The 18338-nt window shown below is 40.4% G+C and overlaps 1 long non-coding RNA gene across 1 annotated transcript in view; it reads left to right on the top strand.

The window, feature by feature from the left end:
* Positions 1 to 344: 344 nt before the first annotated feature.
* Positions 345 to 18338, top strand: part of LOC128904976 (uncharacterized) — a 61867-nt gene continuing 43873 nt past the window's right edge. Inside the window, exons 1-3 of the long non-coding RNA XR_008464716.1 lie at positions 345 to 1248; positions 2145 to 2946; positions 5326 to 5396. This is a non-coding gene — a long non-coding RNA (uncharacterized LOC128904976). The remainder of the gene's footprint in view (positions 1249 to 2144; positions 2947 to 5325; positions 5397 to 18338) is intronic.

Below are 18338 nucleotides of genomic sequence, written 5' to 3'. Positions count from 1 at the left end.
CCATTGGCAGAAGTTGAAAGAAGACAGGTTTAGACTGGAGATAAGGAGACCTTTCACCCTGGGGACAGCTGGGCAGGGGTGCAGGTTGTCCAGGGAGGCCATGCTGGCTCCATCCTTGGAAGTTTCCAAGCCCTGACAGGGCACAGCCCTGAGCAGCCTGGTCTGAGCTCAGAACTGGTCCTACCTGAGCAGGAAGCTGTTCTGGTGACCTCCTGACCTCCTTTCCCACCTGGGTTGTCCTGTGATCCTGTGTTGGCAACTGTCAGAAGGGGACTGGCCACTCATATAGACATGCATGGCAATCAGCCAAACCACAAGATCCTATATCTTACTGTTCCTAGGAGAGCCCAAGTGAAATTTTAACATCACCTAGGTCAAGAGCAGAATTCCTCGTGATTTTTGACAGGATAGCACCCATCGTGTTTTGTCTTTGAATTTGGAGAAGGAATACTGGAGTTTTCCCATCAGCTTCAGAGAGGTAATGTCACACCAGAGGAATAAAGATGTCCAGCCCTGCGCTGACCAGGGAGCCTGGGCCAGCTGGAATCTGCACTCAACTTTTAGCTAAGTACATGAAATTAGGTGTATTGAATCCAGGTATGAGAGTTAAAACAACATTGAATATTTGGGTTTGGTTTCAGTTGTTTTTGTTTTTTTTTCTTCACGTGTACCTAATTTGAGGTTGGGCACAGCTCACTTTTCCTGGTAAGCAAATATGTATGATTGATAAATAGTTTTCAAAGTTAAGCATGTACAGTGTGTACATAAATATATTTGCCTAAAGTGCATGGTTGCCAGACAGTGAATACAACTGATCTAATTTTAACTGCTGACACACAGTTAGACATGATCTTGTGTCCGTAAAGAACTCCAGTCAGTGTTCACGCAGATTAAATTCAGAGCTTCTTGCATTTCTGTAGGCATGTAATACACGTATATGTGAGACTTGGATGTGTGCCTGAAGTTTCCTCTGCTTCTCACTTAGAGAAAGTTAAAGTGCAATGTATTTGAGATCTAAACACTGACATTACCTACACTATTTATTACTTTATAACACTAACTGAAACAATTCTGAGTTTGTCATCCTGCCCAGTCCCTGATGTGCTGATATTTACCAGACTCCGTCACCCCCTGCACTTCTGTCCTCGGTCTCTCAGAACATGACTTTTTTCTGGGAAGGCTAATTAAAAGGCAAAGGCATTAGATCAATGAAACACAAGGAAAATTGCTGTAAACACGTTGAAAATGGTAAGTCTGCCTATTGGCATTTTAACCTTTGGGGAACTGCTCTGGGTAAGACCTTCTTTCTTAAGTTTCTCACCTCAGCTGGATCAGTTTCTGTATTTGCCCAGTTAGAGGTGCGTGTCTTTTGCTACTCTTTTTTCAATTACGTAATTTGATTTAAATGTTGTTATACCAGAATGATTGACATACAAATTTGGCCTTTAATAAAAACCTGTTGCAGTGATGAAACATTTATTACATGTCATTGTATTATGTTATGAACTGCTTATGCAAAGATCTCCAAGAAACTTCACATTGACTAGGCAAAAATCTATGCTCTGATGAGGGCTACAGAAATACTTGGGGGTACATAGTTAAGAGAACCCTCTTTTTGACAAACATGCATTGTAAAACTTCTTAATTCTTGGAACTCTGAGAAGAGCTGCCTTTTTATCATCTTAGACACAGCTTTATTTAACGTTAGGTGTAATGAGAAGTTTCAGTATCAAAACTGCCGTTTAAGAAGGTAAATCTTCATTTTGAATGGCAGTGACAAACATTAATTTAAAATACACCATGTTCTAGTTAGAAAAAAAGAAAAAGACAAACAAAAATCCAAGAAAAAACATCTACTTTTCAAGATGTCTCCGTAATTAAAGCTAATTTTACTTTCTGGTGTCTATCTTACTATAACTGGATCTTTAGTCCCACGCTGCTGTTTACAGTCCTTGTCTGCCCTTTGTTCTGCCAACAGTTTTTTTGGGGAAAATTACAGGACTGGCGTGCTTATAGTTCCTCCTGAATAAAGACCAATTCCCGCCTAGAAAAGATATATCTGGCTAAACAGCTATCGAGTGGTGAGGGTTTGGCGTGCTTCATCTGCGTTGTTGGCTCAGATCTACTTTCTCTTCTATCCACAGGGCACTCCCACAAAGGAGGCAAAAAAAGGGGAATATATTTACAGTTCTTTCACCACTCCAAAGAAAGTTCATCAAGATGCTACCAGAAGTTAAAAATAAATGAAAATATATAGGCATTTCCAAAAGCATACAATGAATATTATTTTAAACACCACAACGTGGATTTTTTCACTGCAGTAGTGTTTCTCCTACATGCAGGCGCAGAGTTTCAGTATTTGAATTCTCTTCTGTGCTTCTTTTCAAGGATTGAAGAAGTTGCAGATATGGGTGAGAACTGAACTCTACTTAAAAGGATCTAAAGTACCCACTGGTTTCAATGGGATTTGAATTCGGGCCTTAGTGCTGGTATCTGGACTCCCAGAGAATTTCCAGAGGTAACTGGAATGGTCACCACAGCCAGAAAGCTGCCACCTGCCTACCTAGAGTGTTTTGACTTCTTTCATTACAAATTACAGTGAGATACTCATTCTGAGGGTCTGTGGCGTCACGTTCTTCAATAATGAAGTCCAAGTTTGCACTTGCAGAGGCAGCACAAAACGAACACTGTGCAACTTAGCAGTGAGTCCCAGCTGGAGACCGAAAGGGCTGAGGAGCCTGGGTGGGATGGGTGAAAGGGGCCAGGGGCAGTGCCCAGTCCCGGGTCTATCTAACGCGCGCAGCCCTGCCATGGCGCGGTGCCAAGGAGGTTTCTGTAATCACCTGTCATGATGCCACTTCTGGAGGGGTGCAAATTTGAGCCTGGGAAATGTAAACTTCGTCGTCATAACGATTAAGCGAAGACGAAGCTTTCCCTGGTAAACGTGTGCCTCAGATAAACAGTATATGACTTGCATGTGCGTGTTGCCTCGGCTGCTGCAACTGGCTGCTAAATGGCACCATTGCCAACTAAAAAATTGCACAAAATTTTGTAAACTATTTTTATGCTGTGTCCTTTAGCAGTAAAGCTTTATTTTGTGTTTGTTTTTTTTGTTTGTTTGTATTTCTTTAAAATTGCAGTCTGCAGAGACTCGCGCTTGTAGTTTATTCCTCAGGCCATGAGGAATAAACCCTTTTTTTCCATTAAAGAATTTGCAGTCATTTTCCTTTACAGGTTCTGGGTTGTATTTTCAACTGAAACACATTTTGTTCTGAGAGATAGGACAGGTCACTCAAGGTAACATCACAGAGTCGCCTTACCAGGGGAGAAAAACAGCCTGTCTGACATTTAGAGTCTTCTGTTCCTCTGTGGCCTGTGGTACAGATGTGGCCGGTGCAGTGATTTCATACTTTTTCAGGTCAGGAGGGTTAGATTATTACTCAAATCTAAAGCAATGAAGTACAAATTTACCAATTCCTACTTTGCTGAAGTTTAATTTGAGTGGGAAGATGGTGAATATACCCAGAATGTGCATTGCTCGACATGCTCTGGCTTCAGTGCTCACCCACAAGGTCCATGAATCACAGGCGGTTGCAAAAACTGTTGCAGGGAACAAGTTAACTTTAAATAAATAGTGTCCTTTTTTAAGGGCTTTGCTGAACCGAAGCCAGGAGTATTAGCTGCAGGATATTAATAGGAAGTAAAATATAGATAGATAGATAGATAGATTAGAATAAATAACTCTTTTTCTGTGTTATATTACTTCATGAGGCATTTGTCATCGAAGTTAAACAGGTCATGGGGAGAGGGCAGTGCTGAATCTTGGCCTGTAAATGCCATTTATTACAACACTGATGAGGGAAAAGGCAAACAATTGAGTTTCTTCTCCTAGCGTCTGTTGAAAAAGGTCCTCTTTGTGCTCTTATTGGTTATTTTTAATGGCACAGAGATGCTTCTTACTGAGAGCCACACAAGTTTTCACAGGCGCTAATCTAACACAGTGGTACGAAGCCAAGTGATAGCTTTATATCCCTACAATTTCCATTTGCAAAACCAAATGACAAAGTAGTTCAGAAGCAATTTGCAGACAATGAACTGTGTCAGAAAGAAAGGAGCTGTTCCATGGAAAGGCTTGCGGGAATACTGTAGTTTCCAAGAGCCTGTTTTCTGCCACAGTCCACAAGAGGATGTATGTACAATGAGCCAGGTCACCTGCAACGCTCCGGATTCAGCCGTGTCTGTTTTCAGTCGCAAAAAGAAGATGATTACCACAGTGCTCTACAAACAAAAGGCAGTGTCTGGGAATCTCTGCTAAAGAATGGTCTTTATTATACATGAAAATTGATTTAAAATGTTGACTTTTATGCTGCTCCACCTCAGACTAGATCTGAGGCTAGACTGATATGCAAAAATAGACAAGTGTTTTGAAAGAACGTCATTTTACTGATTAATATCCAGATCTTGAATATATGCCTCACCATTTTGCTTGTAATTTCCAGGATAAAAGAGAACAATCAAAGCTCTAATCATGCCAGATACTGATCATTCTCCAGGGGTGCACGCACCTTCTCTTTGGAGGCCAGTTACTGAATTTGCTGTTGTGATTTTTGTCTGCTTCATTTGGGAGCCTGTAGGAGTGGACTATTCTTTTAGGAAGAAGTCAAACAAAACTCTGAGTTTATATCTGAGTCAAATAAACTGTGTCGTCTTCTTCATTGACTTTCAGTGATACTAACTTTTATTTATGCCCAGTGCATAATGGTGTCAACACATCCTCGGCTTCCCTCCACTAAGTTGGCAGAGGGTAATCAATACAACAAATTGTTTCTATAACCCTGATTTTTTCTCAAGAGGAACTGCTCCGTCTGTACTTGGATAAACACAAAAGTAAACTCTCACACAACTGAATTTTAACAGAAACAGTGAAATGTAACTATATCAACTTAGTAGGGTTATTTAGCCCCAGTCTCATTTTATAAGTTAAATAACTGTATAAAATATAGAAAAACGTATTTATTTTGTCACCTAAAGATGAAATTATTCTAACAGAGAGATTGCAGTCTTTGGATTGTGGAAAAGAGGCAACGAAAGGGGAGAACATTTTGTACAGTGAAAAGCATCCAGAGCGTCACTGACATTTGAGATGGAAATATGTTACAGAGAGCTTTGCATCACAGAAGGGCTGCAGAAGATGTCTCTGGTACCACCATCCCTTGGGGTATCTTGCATATTCAAAGCACCGGCCAGGATGTTAATACTGGTTTCCCAGTTGCCATGATTTATGTGCATCTTTGTCTTCATTGCCCTTCTCCCTTACGTTCCAAGAGACCAGAGCTGCAGCCAGCAAGGTACTGGTGACAGAGGTTGGAGGCACGGCAGTTACTTGCTGGAGCAAAGTAAGACATGTGATGGTTTTTCTGTTAATTTTTCAGCCTCTAAGAAGGGGGTTACCCGTCTTGATAGAAATCACCAGTGGAAAGGAAAAATAAAGGGTCTACCCTGATGTCCAGAAGGAAGTGGGGTTTGTCACCATCCAAAATGCAAGCCAGTATGGAGGGCAGTGCCATGATTTCTGCTAACAGAGATTGAAGGGGGGAGTTACAGGAATTGCTATGTGTATCACACAGAGGCACATGTCCCTGCTGCCCCTCCCAGGTGAAAAAGCCTCTGACATATTCACACCCAGCAAGGGTGACCTTAGCAGGCAGCTCCTAGAACAGCATGGCTTGCTTTTACCTAGCAGTCCTCTTCCATCCAAACTCTGCCAATGCTATCCCTGTTCTACTTTGCATTTGTAGTATCAAGAGTAATCATTATAATCACCACGATTTCGCTATCTTCTTTCTAGCTTCTGTTATTCTTCTATTTACTGTCTACTTTTCTATTTTCTACTCTTATTTTTCATCTCTTCCTCAGGCATATCAAAAAGAAACAGTGCAGAGGTGCTGACAGAGGTGGCAAAACTTTAAAGAATGCTTTACGAGCAAAGGAGAGACATGCAGGTTTGTCGGTGGACGCTTTGACCTGCAGTCCTGTACACATCAACTGCGTTACAGGCTTGTAGATGACCTACTGTGATGGAATCAGGGAAGATCATAGGGTTGTTCTAATACAATATCCACATGTCCAGGAGTACATCTGCATGTGCACAGGAGCTCTGAGAGAAGGCTCGGCAGTGAATAATGTAGGAGGACAATAAGAAACAATAAATAATCTGGACTAGAGGGTTTTCTGGATGAGGTCTGTGGCGCAACTGCCAAGCACCAACAGCTGCTGTGCTGTCCTGGATGCAAACTGTAGCTGCCTTTTCACCTAAAAATTAAATTAATCTTCAGCGTGGAGCATTGTGTTATCTTTTAACTATAATGAAAGTTTAGGTACCTACTGGATGTGCGAACAGCAACGTGTAGAGGTTTTAGTCTCAAGCTGAACCCCTTCTTCTCTAATTCTCTCAATACATGGCAGAAGAAATTCAGAACTCCTAAATTTACAGCACAAAATCACACAGACATGTGAACAGGATTATTACTGTTTTACCCCTAAACAGGATTACAAAGAAAATTCGGAGCACAGAATGCAAAATTAGTGACCTTCTAAAAAGTACAAGGAACCAAAGTAACCTTGTTTAAAGTCATTGGCACTCAAATAGCTCACTAATGCCAGGGTCTAACTGCGCCTGGCTGTTCGCTTTATATACACCTACGTTGCTCAAAGACAATTTGCAAACAGTATGACAGAATGGAGGATTGCCTACTCTTGAAGTGCTCTATTATTAATGAACTCATGGCGGCTCTGCGCCGCGTTTCAGGATAGGAGGAGAGGAATACCATGTGCAAGTGAAACTGTAGGCTTGTTTGAGTAAGCAGCATGTAATTATCCAGACTGGAAGGTGGCCAGTGCACTAAAGCTGACACTCTAACACTAACCTTGCAGCATTCAGTACCCGGCATATTTGCAAACGGTGCGCTGCAGTTCATTTTCCAAGGTTCAGCACTAGACAGGAATATATTCTCTATTATATTCTGATGGCATCACGTCCTCCTCCCGATTATAGTCCCACAATCTACTTTTGCTGCCTCGATCTAATTCTGATACCTTTAATTTTTCTCTATTAGGGAAATGGAAGAATGAGAACAATAGCTTATTTCTTCCTTTCCAGCAGCCTGGATACATTTAAGTGGCAATGGAAAATTACTCCCCAGAGTCTTCTTGCAGGTCCAGACAACACAGGTCTTAAAATGGTGAGAGTCATGCACGTCAGGATGAAGGTCATGCACGTCAGGATGAGGGTCATGCACATCACGAGCACTTCACAAACAAAGACGCTCTCCACTGTGTCCCAGGGAGCACAAGATCTTTGAAATCCCAACCATTAGCAAGCCTGCCAAACTTTGCTTATTTTTCATTTATCTGGTAAACTGCCGTCAAAAACGATGTTCTCTCTTTCCTCATTCCTCAGACAATATCATATGACTAAAGAAGGAAGCTCGACAAGTCACCACATGGAATAACTGGGAGGGAGAGGTCATTTGGTTTGTGCTGGGGTGGGAGCAGGAGCCAGTTCAGCTGTGGGGTTTGTTTTGGAATGATGTGAAATAGGTGGGAGGTGCAGAGATTTGTCGAGACAAAGGTTGGTACCCGCAAGGAAGAGCCTCTATAGGCGTGTTGGCAGAACTCAGTTTACAAGAGCAAAATCCTGTATGAAGCATGTCTTACAAACTTTGCCATCTGGGATTCAGGCAAGGGTGCCTAGTTCAATGGAAATATGCTTCCCGATATTGCGTCAGCTTTTGGAATTGGAACAAAACAATGGGTCTTTTAATAATCAAAATATTTCTATTTTGAACTACTTAGTTACTCAGCTTTGCATTTTCCCATAATGACAAGGCTTTGGGCCCTGCTGATTACATTTTCCAGAGGGAGAGAACAAATTTCACACAGTTTTTAATCTTATGCATGTGGGAGGGGGGAGTGAGCCCGCTGCTGGCTGGCTCCGAGCCAGAGGAGCCAGCACCTAAATAGAAAGTAAAATTGCAAAAAGCGAGATCTAACAACAGAGAGGAACACGGACCCCATTGTTCTTCTGAGCACATTTCTACAGCAGGTAGAACACAGTAATGCCTCATGATTTAAACCTGTGGCACGGAATGACTGCTCATTTTGTTGTTTGTATTTAGCTAAATCTGATGGACACCCCATAATTTTGTGTCAGGCAAAGTGTAATGCTGCTTGCTTTTTTTTTTGTTGGTTTTTTTTTTTTTTTTTTTGAGAGCGAGAGAACTGGCTCCTCAGAATAGTAATTTTTCCTGATTAAGACTTTTCCTGGGAATTTTCACAAAGTTGTGCTTTGGACACTTTTTTCATGCATCATTGAAATTGTTGACATCTTTACTGATCTTAGCCAAGCAGTAGGATAATTTTTTATTTCATGAGTATTAGCGAGGAGGCTCTCTAGAAAGTACCTGAACATTTTCGACAACTAACCATCCCAGAGCTGTCTGCAGATGTTTATTTAACTAACTACTCCACCACTGAGCTTTTGTCTTGCCCTATTTACAAATGTCAGCGTTGACTTCAAGAGAAACAGATTGAACAGCAAAGATTTTTATTATCATTGCTTCTGCTGTAGGACCTTCTAAGCATTCATATTCCACTGCTTCTACTGCCAAAGCACTTTTGTACTAACTCTTCTACACCTGAGGCCTTTGTGAAAAAGTGTGAATTAAATGTTCCACTCACATTCTTGGTGACAGCAAGGGCTCATATTTTCTGCATCTCCGCGCTCTTTATCTTTCCTCAAAGTGCACCTTGTTCACCCCTACATTTTTTCTCTATTAAACCAACTGTTTGGAAACCTGTAACAGAAGGAAGTGTTGGGTGAACTTCTGTTGCGGTAATTTGACCTAGATGGCTAGAGATTTCCATTCAAAGGCATAATTGTAATAGTATAATAATGAGAATATAAGTGAATGTATCTGCTTAGCATTAGTCAATGTGGTAGCTTGTTAGTGCCTTGATCTGAGCACTGTTAAAACTAGAAATTATCAGGTTTTTTTTCTTTCTAAGGTTCAATCTTACACATAATGTTTCTACTTTCAACTTTATGAGTTTCTCTACAGCTAGATAAACATACTCATAGTATATCCCTGACATTTGAAGTCTCTGTCAGGAACTGTCTTTTGAGGTGAACAGGTTCAACTTTCTAAAATCTCCATAGAGTTGAAAGGCTGCTGCTTTAAAACACACTTTTCTGTCTTCTCCTACCCTAAAAAGCACTTACAATCTCTCATATAACTGCTCAGAATTTAATTGCATATCAATATATTACACATTACATGAAATAATATTATGCATTTATATCCTGATCAAAATGGACACTATACAAATAACATTTGAGACATTATTTCAAATGGCCACGAGAGAACCATAAATAAAACAGATGGCAAGGGCTAAATAAAATGAATGGTAGTCAAAATGGTATTAAGTTCTTTGCAAACAGGACAATAGTTTTGATTAACGTCAGCAGGAATTACAGAGATAATGGGAAGGTCTACAGAGCCCTGAAATGGTTTTTGATGTTCCAGTCTGAAATGATCTGCTGTGACAGAAACAGATCTTGTCACCATTTAGTCAGATCAGCTTTCTAGACTGACTTCAGCTGCTGTGTTTCCCTCTATGGACAGCACAGGCCATGATGAAAATTAGAATATGAAAATTCAAAGCTTATTGAAAATTCCTTTTTGCTGCTTCCTTTTTATTGGTTATGGCAGTGACAGTTAATAACAATAGCGAAATATGGGAGACTTGCACTTGCTTAGCAACCAGCAGCTCTGAAAAGAGATAAAAGGATTTTGTAGGCTATTGCAAAGAAAAGCAAAAGTTAAGAGGCGGTTAGTTTGGCGATAATACACTGAACATTACAAAGCATACAAATGCTGGTACGGGATACAATTTTATTTCATAAAATGGAGTTTTTCTTCATCTAACCCAGCATCTGTGTATTAAGACTACTCAAATTGAATTTCTCATGGACCTTTTAAATTTCCTATAAAGCGGGGTGACCTCCTTAGTAGGAAGGAACATATGGGCAGCGTGACACAGTTCCTCAGACATCAGAACAGGATTTGCTTACCAGGGAGGATCTCAGCTGTGCCTGGGTATGATGTGGAACAATTACATAGTGGGAACATACTGCAGAGGCAGATCTACTAATTCAGTCATCAAAATTATGAGCAAAATATTTACAGTTAAATTAAGATCAGAAGTGTGAAACAAATGAACCCCTGCTGAATTAGTTTTCCAAAGTACAGAGTAGGTTGACAGTGTTTGAGTTCTCAAGGTCAAAATATGAGACTTATATCTGAAATGTTGTGCCTTTCTCTTGTTTACCTCATAATAAAAAGTGAACTATAACCCATCCCTTTTATGCTTTTCCCTCCTTCCCTTTGGTCAAGGGCAAGGGGAATTATAACCCTAACAAAACTACATAAAGAAAATAGCACAGGGCAAACTTGATCCTTTAGCTACAGCTGTTGAACTCATTAGTTCCGTGGGACTAGCGAGACCCAGCAGAACAAAGAATTTGTCTCAGGGGATTTAACTGAAGGCTCTGAGAAGGTCTGATCCAGCTCTCAGAGAAATCAATGTGAACTTTTCCAGTGATTTCAGAGAAAACTGGATCAGATCCAACAGTCAGAGAATTCTGAGTTACAGCTGAAATTTACCCCATTTAGTCTTATGTGCTATTTCAGCTCCCTCTCCAGTCAAAAAACTGTCAGAGTAAATGAGAAATTGCAGAACAAAGCCTGATTTAATAGTGCTTGATCCGTGTTTTCCCAGAGCTCCTCCTGTACACCCTATTATCCCAAAAGACATAAAACTAAACAAATCAATACATGAAGTTCACTACACACAGAGTTTTTTATTATAAATACAAACCAGCTCCTAATGGGGACATTAGAGATACGGGGAAATACATTTGTATTTTAAAATCTGGTTTTAACGTGCAAATAATTTTATTGAAAATAATTACTACTGTAAGTTGAAAACAAAATTGTCAAAAATATTGCAGAAATTTGGGCCCCGAATTTTATGGATATTGATTTAATGGAACTAGTTGGAAATCAGTGTTTTGGAAAGACAAACATCTGGCAAAGACCTTTTGTTCCTTTTTAGTTACCTAATTTCAGCTACTCCAAATGAAGAAAGGCAATGGTATATAAAAGCTATTCCAATAAACGTCACAAATATCGCAGCGTTAGTTCTGTATTGTGGGTATGCAATTCCTCTCCCTCAACCCTACAGGCATTTTCTTTCACATTTTCTGTTCTAGCAGTATAAATGACCTGTCCTTCAAATATCTTTTTAAAAGAAATATTAGTACTGGCAGCCAGTATGTTGTAGATGGAGCTTGGCAGAACAGAAGTATCTTGCTTAAAAAAGTACCTGCCCTGGAGTGTTTAACAAGAATGCCAAACCCTAAACTAGGTCAGCCTTGTAACTCTGAGCAGTCTTCTCGTGACAAGAGCAATGTAAACACCGCGCTAAGTTTTTCTGTGCAGTTATCACCCTCATGCTTGCCATATGTCTCTTGGCCTGTTTTTATAATTTCATTTTTTGCTATCGTTTGGTACCCAAAGCTTTTATTCATGGACACCGAAAAATGAGGAGGAACTCAGAGTTGGCAGCTGTGTCCACTCTGGCCACAACAGGCAGAGGTGCAGGAGGGTTGTTCTCTAGGTCACAGCCGGGAAAACTCATCCAAAAAGCCATGTCACTTCCATTCAAGAACTTCACCCCAAACGTCCGGATTCCTTACAGGTTTTCTTCCTTTATAGTGAATGTTATTTACTTTAAAACAGCCCGGAGGAATACAAATGCTTTAAGAGGCTCAGCGCACTCCCTGGTGGTGGAGATGGCTGTTGGGTGACAGCAGCCTGGTGAATGGCTGAGCTCAACACAAGAATCAAATGTTGGGGCTGGAAGAGAGACTGACAGATAACGTTTCCTTCCCTTTCCCTCCATGGGATATTTCCATTCTGGAAAATAGAGTATGTCCATTTTTTTGGGACAAAGTCACTAAGGAACAATTAAAGTGTTCCAATTTTATCAGGCTATGTACGGCAATCTTAGCCAGATATTTAAGCAGGATTCAGATGTGGCATTGCAGTGGCAAGGGCAAGCAACTTTGTTGAATGGACATAAAAAGCAACAAAGTTAGAAACAAGGAAGGATGCTTCATTTTAAGGAAGAGAGTGGGAAAACAATTACCTCTTAGAGTGGCAAGTATTTTTCTTTCAAGTGTGTATATCTCGAATAAACAGTTTGTTGTCATATGCCCCAATGTGCTCTTTAAAATGTCTCTTATGATCAGGTGTACTACATTACAACACATATTTGGGGATGTTTATTTGTTTTTTTCATCCGTACAATTGACATTTGTTCAAAATGGACACAGACAATTAATACTAAGTAGGTTCCTGCAATATATTCAATTATGTTTGTACTAAAAATATTTTAAAGAGAAAAATATTAATTTGCCCTGATCACAGCTGATTTTAACAAATGTCAACCGAATTAATTTAAGAAGGTAAAGTAATGTCTAGATGGAACCTACATTTCATTGGCCATTGGAACATTGTGCTCTGTAATTCTGCCATCCTGAGCGGATTTTCATTTGCTATCAACAATTGACATTTCGTCTATGAAACAGAATACACCAGCATAGCACATCTGGTAATGACATTGATGAAAAAAATAAACTGGAGATAAGCTTGAAAGTAAATACAGTTATTATTTAACGAGCAACCTCCCATTACTACCATTACTAACCTTCTTAGTACATAGTTTAATTATGTCACTGGAATGCATGCTTAACGTTACCCATAACAGTTAATGAGCTGATTCTTCCAAAGTCACCTGCCCCTATTAACCAGTAATCTAATCAGGCTAACCCCTACGTTTCAGGGAATAACCAATAAAGAAGGCGGCAGGTAGTCGTGAACTCTGCAGCCCGACTTCGACACTCATTAATATTAGACTTGTGAATTAGCAGACCACCTGCCAGTACAAATTTAATCTAGATCAGGCATAAATCCATAATCACATTTCTGTCAAAATAACCAGAGCATGCAATATGGTGTTTTGTCACCTGTTTGTTGGCTGTATAGGGACAAACAGTACTAATCAGGTATAAAGTCTGACAGAATGAAATTAAGCTTTTACTTTTTTGTCTGTGTTATTATTTTAAGTCACACTTGAACCAGGAGAATGAGTTTATTCCAGTTCAGTTCTTTACGCACGTGGCCGTTCTGTTTTTCACCCCATAGGCCACCAAAGTAAGCGTTGCCCCAGAAGGTATGAGATTAAATTGTCTAGGTTTAGTTAGTAAGGACAGAGAAGGCATTGGGAAGGACATTTCGTGCCTCACTCAGTTTATGCTGCCGCACGTGACAAAACGAGCAGACGTCAAAATAATTCTAAGTGGAAACCCAAAACCAGCGTGGAGAATTCTGCCCAGCAAGCCCGGCCAGTGCGTTTCTCTGACGTGTGGGTGGTGGCAAGGCAACAAAACGGTGTCTGTAGCAGCTTACCAGTCTGAGGGTGTGATCACTGTGTGGGACGTTTTCATTTCTGTGATGGCGAATTGCAGTGCATCAATTACAACCGAAGGATTCCATCAGAAAACAGAACCGAAGGTCAGGAAAGCACATCCCAAGTACGGTGGGGAGAAGCTGGCTGCCCTCTCACGTAAAGAGTTCTCACGCAGGTATTCTTCAATCCAAACATGTGCCATTTGAGTGATCACTTATGTCAATGGGGACTCAGCCGTTTTACAGGTAGGCAGGGTGTGCAATTTCGTATTCAGTAACTGCACAGATTGGGAAGGCAGATATATTTAAATTTCGAATTGTAGTTTTCTGTTTAAAAAGCAGGCAGAGAATGACCCAAAACCTGCAAGCTGTGCATTGCTACTTTTTTTTTTTTTTTTTTAAAGTTACTGGAATTAGGGGCAAAGTTTACAAGACAAAATAAGCAGTCAAACCTGTTCCTAGAAAGAACGAACTGTGTTTCCTCATTTTTGCATTCTTTGTGCAGTACTCTAGAAACTTGTCTGTAATGGATGTACAATCCATGGTTCAAACATCGCCTCAAACACTTTTCAGAAGGCAGATTGCTGTCAGCTATTTTATAGTAACTTCTTTGAATATATACGTTGATATATTTCTACAAATTTCCTGGGGTTATTCATATTAGCTGTTGTTCAAATTGTAGTTTAGTCCTGACAATACATTGCAGTTTGCACTGGTTTATTCCCTGATGTGACATTCCTGTCACTCAATGACCGTCCAGGAGAAATAAAATATACCGAGGTGGAAACAGACTGGAAATGAAGCCGAGCGCCAGAGAAACAGAAATGCACGGATGAGGAAAGTGATTTTCAATGCAATCTTCCACCAAGCTGTAAATCTTTTAGACATTTGGGATTTTTATTTTTAAATGGGACAAGCAATGAAATACTCTCCACTTAAAAGAAAAGAAAAGCAGGTGTTCTTTATTGTGAGGTTGTTTCTAATCCAAAAGAAAGACCACCTTACCATTACAAGATCTGCCACCATCTCTTTTCTCCTTGTGTAAGTGGAGAAACACAAATTTAGATAATCTACTAATAAAACACAAGGCTTGTGACCCTGCTCTTAATCTCAGACTTACATTACTGTTTCTGATATGGACATCATGGGTGTGCTTCAGATGGCAATTATCTCAAAAGTATTTCTTTTGTCATATTTTAATGTAAGGCAGAGTTTTAGCTTTTTCCGGGCTCTTTTCAGTTTATTCCCCTCACACGCTTTCAAAATGTGGTAGATAAAAGCAAATGTGATTTTCAAGTGAAGAACTAGGCCTCACCAATGTCAAACAGACTGCAGTAATTTTCCCCCAGATATAACACACAACACTTATTAATTAACTAAGAGCTAAAATTGGCCTTTGTTGTCGGTTTGTCTTGAAAATCACAATATTGTTGGCTGAAGTTCAATTTGAAGGAGCACAAAGGATTAGTCTGATATGTTTTGTTCTTGACATCCATAGTGCTTGCTGCTTAGCATTACAATTTCCCCTGAGAGCTTGTAAGTTTGTCATTTAGTAGTTTGTTGCAGGCTCTTCCCTGGAGCACCTTTTATTTTGGTTTTGTTTTTTTTTTTTAAATAGGTAGTATACTTGTCCTTCGTGTTCTGTGCTGTTGCCCTTCAGCGTTAGTGGTACAGGCACTGTGGTGACTAGTTCCTGAAGTATTTTAGCATGAAGCTCATTAGTTGCTGCTCATTTGTGTATATTTTGCTATTAATTTTTCGTAAGTTTTTAGTTTAGTTTTTAGTAAGTCAACTTGGGACGAAACCAAGGAAACACAATAACCTTTATTTAAAACTTACTTCTTTTGACTCCAAAGTGATAGAAACAGCTTTAGTCATTTTATGAACAACATTGGGCAATACCTTAATCATTTTCAGAATACATCTGGTGAATGTGGGGGCTTACTATGTAGCGGTCAAGCAAGGCCCACCACAGGGAGTGTAAACAAAGAAGGAGTGTAAAGAAAGAAGGAGAAAGAGTGCACTGTTTACAAAAACCGCAAGTAGGGAATTAGGTAATTCAAAGTTTTAATCATCTTAAGCTATGTCTGTAGTAACTTAAGTAAACTAAGCATTGTGGGGAACAAACCTGGGCACTTGATTTTGTGTACTGTATTTTGGCATGCTTTAGCCAGTCCAGTTTATACTCTCCCAGAGTACTTCACACAGTCATAGAATCATAGAATACCAGGTTGGAAGGGACCTCAAGGATGAGCTGGTCCAACCTTTCTTGGCAAAAGCGTGGTCTAGACAAGATGGCCCAGCACCCTGTCCAGCTGAATCTTAAAAGTGTCCAATGCTGGGGAATCCACCACTTCCCTGGGGAGATTATTCCAATGGCTGACTGTTCTCATTGTGAAAAATTGCCCTTTTTTGTCCAATTGGAATCTCCCCAGGAGTAACCTGTACCCATTACCCCTCATCTTTTCCATGTGACTCCTTGTAAAAAGAGAGTCTCCATCTTCTCTGTAGCCAACCTTTAAATACTGGAACATGGTGATAGGGTCTCCTCTAAGCCTTCTTTTCTCAAGGCCAAACAAACCCAGTTCTCTCAGCCTTTCCTCATATGGCAGGCTTCCCAGACCTTCTCTGGACCCTCTCCAGCCGGTCCACATCTTTTTTGCATAGTGGGGACCAAATCCAGGTGTGGCCTGACAAGCACTGAGTCGAGTGGGATAATGACTTATTTATCTCTGATGATGATGCCCTTATTGATGCCACCATTCACCCTGTTGCCTTTCTTTGCTGCTGCAGCACACTGTTCACTCATGTTGAGCTTGCCTACTAGGACCCTCAGCTCCCTTTCTACAGAGCTGCTCACCTGCTGAGATAGATCCCAGGCTGTGCTGCATTCCTGGATTATGTTTACCCAGGTGCAAGACTTTACACTTGTCCTTGTTTAACTTCATAAGATTCTTATTAGCCCACTCTTCCAGCCTATCCAGGTCTTCCTGCAGGGTGGCTCTCCCTTCCGAAGTGTCCACTTCCACACTCAGTTTCGTGTCATTAGCAAACTTCATCAGGGTACACTTGATCCCATCATCCATAACACTTATGAAGATACTGAACAGTGTTGGGCCCAGTATCGATCCATGGGGGACCCCACTTGTGACTGGTTGCCAGTTTGAAAAAGAGCTATTTACCACCACCCTCTGGGTGTGGCCTGTCAGCCAGTTCCACACCCACTACACCAACCACTTGCTTAGACCACAATGCATCAATTTCTCTAGGAGGAGGCTGTGGAGAACTGGATCAAAAGCCTTGGAGAAACCCAGGTAAACAATGCCCACCTCTCACCCCACATCAACCGAGCAGGTTACTTTGTTGTAGAAGGTGATCAGATTTGTCAAGCATGATTTTCTGTTGGTGAGTCCATGCTGGCTTTTCCCAATCACATGCGTCATTTGACTTGTGATAGCCCCCAGGACGATTTGTTCCATAACTTTCCCAGGGACTGAAGTAAGACTGATGGGCCAACAATTTCCTGGATCCTCCTTTAAGCCCTTCTTGTAGATGGGGATGATGTTAGCCTTCAGTCTTCTGGGGTGTCCCCTGATCTCCATGAGTTCTCAAAGATTACGGAGAGCAGCCTTGCAACGATGTCGGCCAGCTCTCTTGACATCCTCTGGTGGATAACATCAGGGCCCATCGATTTGTAGGGGTCAAGCTCCTGTAATAGCTCACATACCAACTCTTGCTTCACTGACAGTGGGTCTGTGTTTGCATCAACCTGGATTTTTGTTCTTCTGGTGATGGTTCAGGGATTAGCATAATCCAAAAACATTTTTGGTTGGCAATTGGCACGGAGCTACACTACTTGTTAGCTAAGAGTATGGCTGTAGCTATTCTATGCCTGTGCTAAAGAACAATCAAATGCATCCTTAGTTTATTGTAATAATGTTCCTATGTTATACCAAGAAGTTAAGACATGGATTCAAACTTCTCCAAAGTTCTGTTTAGATTTGTGGAGTTTTGCTGCATTTTAATTTATTAATATACTTGAGGACACATTGTCCAACCAGCTAGCTAAACCCACATCAAAGAACCATGGAGCCTCCAAAGTTTGTGTATATATGTAACGTGCAAATACACACGGAGAGACACATATATACACAGAAAGTACAAATAAAACTTGTTTAAGGCAAAACATCCAATGTGTGTTTTTTGGAGAGCTTGCTATGTGTATCTGGCAATATTTTTCACCAACGATGACTTTTGTTCAACAAAATTCCTCTAAACTTGGCTGTGAAAGGAAGCATAATGAAACTTTGATGGCACCTGGACCAATATAGCAACAGCGAAAATCCTTCAGGATTTTGGTGACAGTAGGAGAGAACAAGGACACTGAAACTGCAAGTAAATTTGACAGATTTGTCTTCTGTAGTGGGTTTCTAGCACAAAAACATAGCAAATGTTGAGGGAAAGTGCAAGCAAAAAATGATGTTGTGATCAAGCTCTGCTCTAAAATAATCAAAAATACAAAAAGATTTGTAAATGGTATGTTTCTCAGTCAAAAACTTATCAAACATATTCCAATATTTTTTTGTTAAGTATCTGAGTGACTACACACTGTTTCAAACCACGGGAGCTTAGGTTGTCTCCAGTGACAGTTCTTTCTGTGAGTACGTTAATTAAAAAAAAAAAAAAGGGCTAATTTTTTTTCTCAGTACGGTTAAAGGGTGATTACTATTGAAATGATTTTTTTTG

Source organism: Rissa tridactyla, chromosome 2 (assembly GCF_028500815.1).
Source record: "Rissa tridactyla isolate bRisTri1 chromosome 2, bRisTri1.patW.cur.20221130, whole genome shotgun sequence".
Classification (NCBI taxonomy): domain Eukaryota; kingdom Metazoa; phylum Chordata; class Aves; order Charadriiformes; family Laridae; genus Rissa; species Rissa tridactyla.
Note: the sequence above shows the minus strand (reverse complement) of the source record. Positions and strands in the feature narration are given on the sequence as shown.